The following is a 7,271-nucleotide window of genomic DNA, read 5'->3' on the forward strand; positions in this document are numbered from 1 at the left end:
TGGTGCTGAACTACTTTTTCTAAGGGAAGACAATGTTCGTACGTACCAGATCATTATTATTACAGTGTCGAGAGAGAGCGTACGTGTGAGACAGTGGGATTGCTTTTAACACATTTCACTCGATTGCATTCTTTTTACATAATGAAAAAGGAAAGAAAGATTTTGTAGGCGAATGTTTGTTACCAGAAATATTCTGAAAGCTGGGTCTAATTAATTAATTAATTTATATTTAGCCTCGCTGCATGCCCGTCATGTAGTGATGATGCAGCCAGCAGGACTTGAATTGGACAGTCCTCAAAGTGCATGTGCGCCCAAGGAATTACATTACATTCTCTAGTGAAGGGACCATCATAATTTGGAGTGACCAAGAATTGGGGCAATCACCCCCCCGGGCATGACATGATTTTAATAGGAAAAATCTATTTTGCCTTTCAAGTCTACCGTTCAAATGTATCGCTTGATATTTTTTTATTTTATTTAGTAATTAAGAAAGTTATTTTAATTATATTGGTGTATTTTTTTTTAAAATATTTAAATATATTAAAAAATAATAAAAAAAATAACTAACGGTCATTAGGAACGGTGCTACTCGGTCGTTTTCTTGGATAGTTCTTAATTAGAGCCTATATATAATATATATGTCATTGACATCATGACGTTTTAAAGTTTGGCCACCAACAACACGGCCAAAATGATGGGGGACAAGTAATTGGTGTAAAGTCTCTATTACACTTACATCTCTTATCAAATTGGATGACTGAGTCATGGACTCACATCTCCTATAAAATAAAAAATGGAGTCATATATCCTGGATGCAGTAGTACTACTCCCTAAAGGTGTGCCCAAAAGTTGATCCTACCTTGCTTAGGTTGCGTATCACAAACACCATGTAATCACATTTAAATTATTTGTTCAAGAACAGGCTTTAGTGGGTTGAATTATACCACGTAAATCATTCATAAATGCTAAGGCCTCGTTTGTTTTCGCAGATAAAATGAGATAAATTGAGATAAAAATTAAAAGTTAAATAAAATATTGTTAGAATATATTTTTTTTAATATTATTTTTGTTTTAGAATTTGAAAAAATTGTAATGATTAGATGAGATGAGATGAAAATAATTATAAAAACAACCGAGACCTAAATGTTTTAACACTACTGACTTCTTAATTAATTTTCTTATCCAAGCATGAAATTTAATTGGGAAAGGACCAACTTGCATGTTCGGATAATTAATTCAGAAATTAGTACAATAGAAGGAGAATATGAAGGCCTACTAAGATCAAAGGCCACTAGTAAAGCTTAGCTCCAAGGACTTTCAAAGGCCAAACCGGATAGAATTCATAAATACATTATCTCTTCATAGTAATAAAGGGGAACACGAGTATGAGAAACCTATATTAGAATCAACTAGTTGGATATATAATCCCTCAATATATGATAAAATTATTAATTTATTATCTATTTATAACATGATTTGGGATTTTAATGAATGTTTATGATCACAACGACGCTTTCCATCCTATATGGGATTTGGGATTTTAATGAATGTATATAAGACATACATGCGGGTAGTTGATATAGAGGCTACCACCCCTTAGATTTTATTTCTTGTAAATGCCGAGCGGGTAGTCCTCCTAGTACCCAGCTAGCAGAGGCGGGCGGGTCGGGTACGGGGCCTGCCCAACATCCCTAGTTTATAACCAATTGTCAAAGTTATTAACCTGTTGTTAGAATAATCGGAGTCAACATGGAATTAATTATTCAGTTTATAATAAGGTAATAAATTATTATGTTTTCTTTGATAGGAAATAAGGTAATAAATTAGATATAAAGGAAAGAAGAAGATGAAGCGTTATAGAGGAAAGAATACAAAATATTCTAAACTTTTAAAATTCTAATTTGTCTAATATTTATTATCTCAAGCTTTTCAAATATCTTAAACTTAAATAACCTGCAAACCCATGCATTGTCTTTTAATGCATAACTATATATATTAATTATAACAAGAACAAAGCTCATGCTTTGAAATTTATATATATATATATTGTGCATGATACATGATCTGTGAGCTAGCTTCAGATGAATTTTCTTCAAGGATATTCCTAATTTTGGATAGAGATTCCCTAGAAGTCCCACATGATATTCTATGAAAAAATTCTTTCAATCCCAATCATGACTATTCTGAAATGATCAATTGACTGATCAGACTTTGTCACATGATCAGTATTTCATTTTAATATATGCAAAGGATAATAAACAAAAATACGATAAATTAAGGTGGATCATGTATAGATCGATCATCATCGATCATATTCCAGTTGACTGCAGACAATATATAGAAAATGGCCATATATATAACTTACATGAGTTACTCTGACAGCCTGCATTCAGGAAATTAGGAATTGTTGTTTCTATGAATTCTATATGCATTTTCATAGATAATATCGATCAGATCAGAAAAATAAGCTGAGATGGCCGGCGGCCGACATGAATATCATGAACCCTGTTAGGTATATGAGCATGTATTTTACAAGCCGACCCCAAATGTCTCAACCACATACCAACTTCCCACATGGCTACATGTATATATAATTATAGTACTGATCTCAAAAAGCCTTAAATCAATTTCCAATTGATGCGCTACCAACTCGATCTTACTCATTCATCATCCAGCATTGAAGTTGGATATAGACTTTCTGGTTGATGATCATCCATGCATGATTAATATATCACGAAAAAGTTTTTAAATACTCATGGATTATTAATATTACAGATGACGACTGATATTCTCATCTTATCATAACATGTTATGTAATTAAAGTGGATTATATATAATATAAATATCAATTTTAATATATAGGCATGACATCCTATATATAAAATGATATATTATATGCCGAGCATTAATAAAAATATCTAATAATTATTCATATATATATAAATATAAATGAAACATGAAAAATGTCTTTATGGATCCAATATATTTCATTTTTATTGCACAAAATTAAAAGGAATTTCGACAAAAATGACATTTGTTTTTTTTTGCAAAGAAACGTATACATTAATTTCGTCAAGTTTTTACGTGTATATTATATATACACACATTAATTGTAGTTTTGGATGAGATCCTATCACCTTTTAAGAGAAAAAGCAGTTCAATATTGGTTTGATAATGACGAGCTACGTACCAAGCATGTGAATGCCATGTGCATTGTGGAAACTATATGGGGTAGGGGTACCACTTATCCCCCACATGCATGCTTTGTCTCTCATTAGCTCTCTCTCTCTTTCATGTATATATATATATAAATGGGATATTATTATCTCCCGAAAGTATTCATACTGACGACTCTGCAGATACATAATTATATAATGTCTTTTATTTTTGGAATTATTAAAAGACATTTTTTTTTTTTTATTGTATTAAAAGACAAATTTCATTCGTTTAAGTTTTGCTTCTTGTGAATAATTTAAAACAATAAATAAAGCAACTACATACGTCTAGTGGTAACCAAAAGTACTCGATATTTTAAGACCCAAAAAGAGAAAAAAGTTGCCACATAGGCATGGGCCTGGGCCTTTTCTTATGCTTGAGGTTTGCCCCATTATTGAAAAGTCCAATTAATACCAAGAATCCAGCCCATTGTCAATACCGACTGGGTAACCGCCCAGCGGCAATACAAGATAAAAGGGATTATCATTTCAATTCACTAAGGGATAAACCGTCATATCCATATTTAAATTTGAATAATGAATAACCATTATCGCCAAAAGAACAAGGACGGTTCATAAAGCTCTATATAAGGGGAGAAATCCGGTACGTGAAAATGATCTGACTTTTGGTATTAAAGAGTTACTTCTCAATCACTAACTTAGGCATCGGAGGCATTCCCTCAGACCACCAAGCCGTTTTACTCTTTGGTTGGAGGTGGTTGTGAAGTGGTGGCGATGAAACACATCCATAACAGTAACGTTCGAACGTATTAGTTGTAACGTTCGCACGTTACTTGTATATATGTTGTGCATCCAAACATCGAACATAATTTTCACCCACATCCAAAATTTGAACCGTTGCACTCAGCCATTGAATCCGTCACACACTGCCACCAATCGTCACCACAACTGTCACATAAAATGTTAGTATCCATCTCTCTCCCTTCTATTGTGTTTTTTTTAACGTTTTTAGGGGGTTTCGGTAACCCATTTGGGGTCGAATTTGTAACTTTATTTTTCAACTACCACAAGTGGTCAATTACCAAATGGCCACCATAGATAGTCTACACTTAGTGTATAATTTATTTCTACAGTGGTCATTATAAGATTAACATCATATTTGAAGAAATTGGAAATGGCTAAGTCGCCTCAGCCATTTCTGGGTTTAAACTTTCAAATGTCCCACTGGCAATGTTCGTACGATCATCTGTACTCCAAACATATGTTAATCTACGTTCGAACATTTATATACTAAAATGTTCGAATGTAACGTTTTCCTAGCTGTTTGAATCCTAACGTTTGAACGTAACATTTCTATTGTTTGAACGTTTATGTATACGTTTGAATGTAAGGTCTCGTGGGATGTTTTAGTCCTAACGTTCGAACGTATACCTGCATAAGTTTGAACGTTAAGTTAAATACGTTCGAATTTACTCGCACGTTCGAATGTATTTACATGAAACATTGGAATGCGAACGTTTCATGGGTCTTTTGACTCCTAACGTTATCCTTTTACATTCGAACGTATTTCAGAACAGATTATATTTGTTCCTCTTTATATATATGTATACTAATGTTTGTTTTTTTTTGCAGAATATGACTCATCCTTTGATAACTAGGAAACGGTGGAGAGAAGAAACCTAAGACACTTCCTAGATAGGCTGTAGAACTGTTATGGCTGAACACGAAATGTATATTAACGAGTTCGACAAGCTGACATAGGAGGAGAAGAGTCTGAGGTCCATCTTTATTTCCAGAGATTGGACCAACATCTACGCATTGAGGGGGAAGATTTACCCCTCCATGGTCCGCGAGTTTTACATGGAGATGCCATCCATGCATCAGGTTGCATCATCTTATACCGTAACTGTACGTGTTGTTCAATTCGAGATTTCGGTGGACGCCATTGCCAAGCTACTCAGGGTCCGTCACATATCTGAGGCATCTACTACAGTAGATGCTTAGGCTGAGGACGCACAAGATGTAGGCACATCTACATCATCTACTGGCCCAATTGAGTCTATTGCTAGATATGTAGACCGGTCAGAAGGCAAGAGGATTGACCAACCTCAGGATGATGACTACAATGAGGATTTCTTTGTCCTCACTAGGAGATATCGCACACCGTTTGGTAAGAAGAATACTTTCTCACAGGCATTGTTGCTACCATTTTTCCACATGTAGCATCTCATAGTTGCAACAAACGTGGATCTTGTGGCACATAAGGCCACCTTCAGTCTGACTCACACCTAGTTCCTCCTATGAGTGGCACGTGGAGAGCCCATCGACTTGCCACTGCAGATATTTGAGAGGATCTGTCACGAGATGAGCATTATCTCCATTGACAATCTACCATATGGGATAATCATTACTCAACTATTATTGGACCGGAGAGTGCCACCTCAAGCGGAGGAATGATTGACTGAGCAGATGAACCCCCTAAACATGACCTCACATCGTCGGAGCATTGGACAAGGAAGGGGACGTACTCGGCATGAGCCTGGGCTTACACTAGATTTTGTTCCTTTGACCCAGTCTGGAGCTGGTGTTACTCTCCATAGTGGGAGTACTAGTCAGTAGCCAATAGGTACATTTGCAGAGGATTTGTGCCCTGCTTGGGTTGATGGAATGGTCTCAGATATTACTACGCACATTGACCGATATATCGCATTAGTTCAACAAAAGTGTTACCGAGGTTGGTCATCGTTTAAATATCCTAAACGAAAAAGTCAACACATTGACTAAGGAATTTCATACATTTATAAATAATTCGTTCCAAGTGTTTTGTACTTTTATCATATTTTGTATTTATATTTTAATATATTTCTTTTTCTATATTTTATGTAAAGTAAAATATCATTTAATCTATCTAGTGTTTTTCTATTACAATTCTTAATCTTTTTTAATTTGAAATTACATTTTTAATTTTAAAACAATTAACGTTCGAATGAATGACTTACACTTTCGCACTTAAGTGGACTTAAAGTTCGAACGTAACATTTTATATGTTCGCATGTGCTCATTCCGAAACAACATCGTTTGAGTTACGTTTGAACGAAACATTAATATAGTTCGAACGTATAACCATTTCTCGTCCACGTTTATTGATGGTTTCCTGAAATCGTCACAGAAAATGATTTTTTTGTGACAGTTTCAGGACTATCACAAATTCAAAACCGTCACAAAAACTCAATTGTGTCGTAGTGATATTTATGTAAACCCTTTGTACTGTTGCCAAAGATCGAGGTGCAAAGAGTGATCGATCAGTTATTGTCGTGATCTTGTATATATAGATTAAGCAATATATGTACGAGAAATGCATAGTCATAGAAAGTAATTGGAATACAGATCCAAACTTTTCAGGCGCCGGAGCTTAGTTAATGCCAAATTACATCGAGTAGCAAGTGTTCAAACGTGCATACATTAATTGATCATCAACCAATGCATACATTAATTGATCAACAAATAAAGAGAGAGACGGGATGGTTTTCATGATCCTAAACGTTATTATTTTCCGTCATATTTATTGTTGTATCACATTTAAAGCTTTTGCTCATGATGACTTAAGTGGTACTGATCTGCATACACCTGACATGAAACCATTTAAAATATGTAGCATCAATAACAAATTAAGCGTGATTAATTAGATCAGATTACAAATTAAAACTAAGATGAATAGTAAGTAACATAACAAAGCGTGATTAATGGTTGGCCATGGCCGATCATGACATAGGAAGTACCAGATTCACCCACCACATGACATGCGCAAACAGTACAGTGTCAACTGGCCAGCCACGTACGCAGCTAGCTAGCGTTCATCAAGGAGCAAATTAAAATTAGATGAGTCCCCCAGCTAGCTCCTGATCTGGCCATTATTAAAGCACTTTAATGCATGGCTGATCTTTGGTTTGCATTGGCAAGCAATCTATATTTCACTTTTCATGATCCTTTTCTTTCTATTTCACTTTAATGCATGTAATAATATTATAAAAGTACTACCTATATATTCTGGCAATTAGAGTGATTGGCGGGGGGCATCTTTGATCGATACAGATC

The sequence above is a fragment of the Juglans regia genome, chromosome 12 (assembly GCF_001411555.2).
Source record: "Juglans regia cultivar Chandler chromosome 12, Walnut 2.0, whole genome shotgun sequence".
Lineage (NCBI taxonomy): Eukaryota > Viridiplantae > Streptophyta > Magnoliopsida > Fagales > Juglandaceae > Juglans > Juglans regia.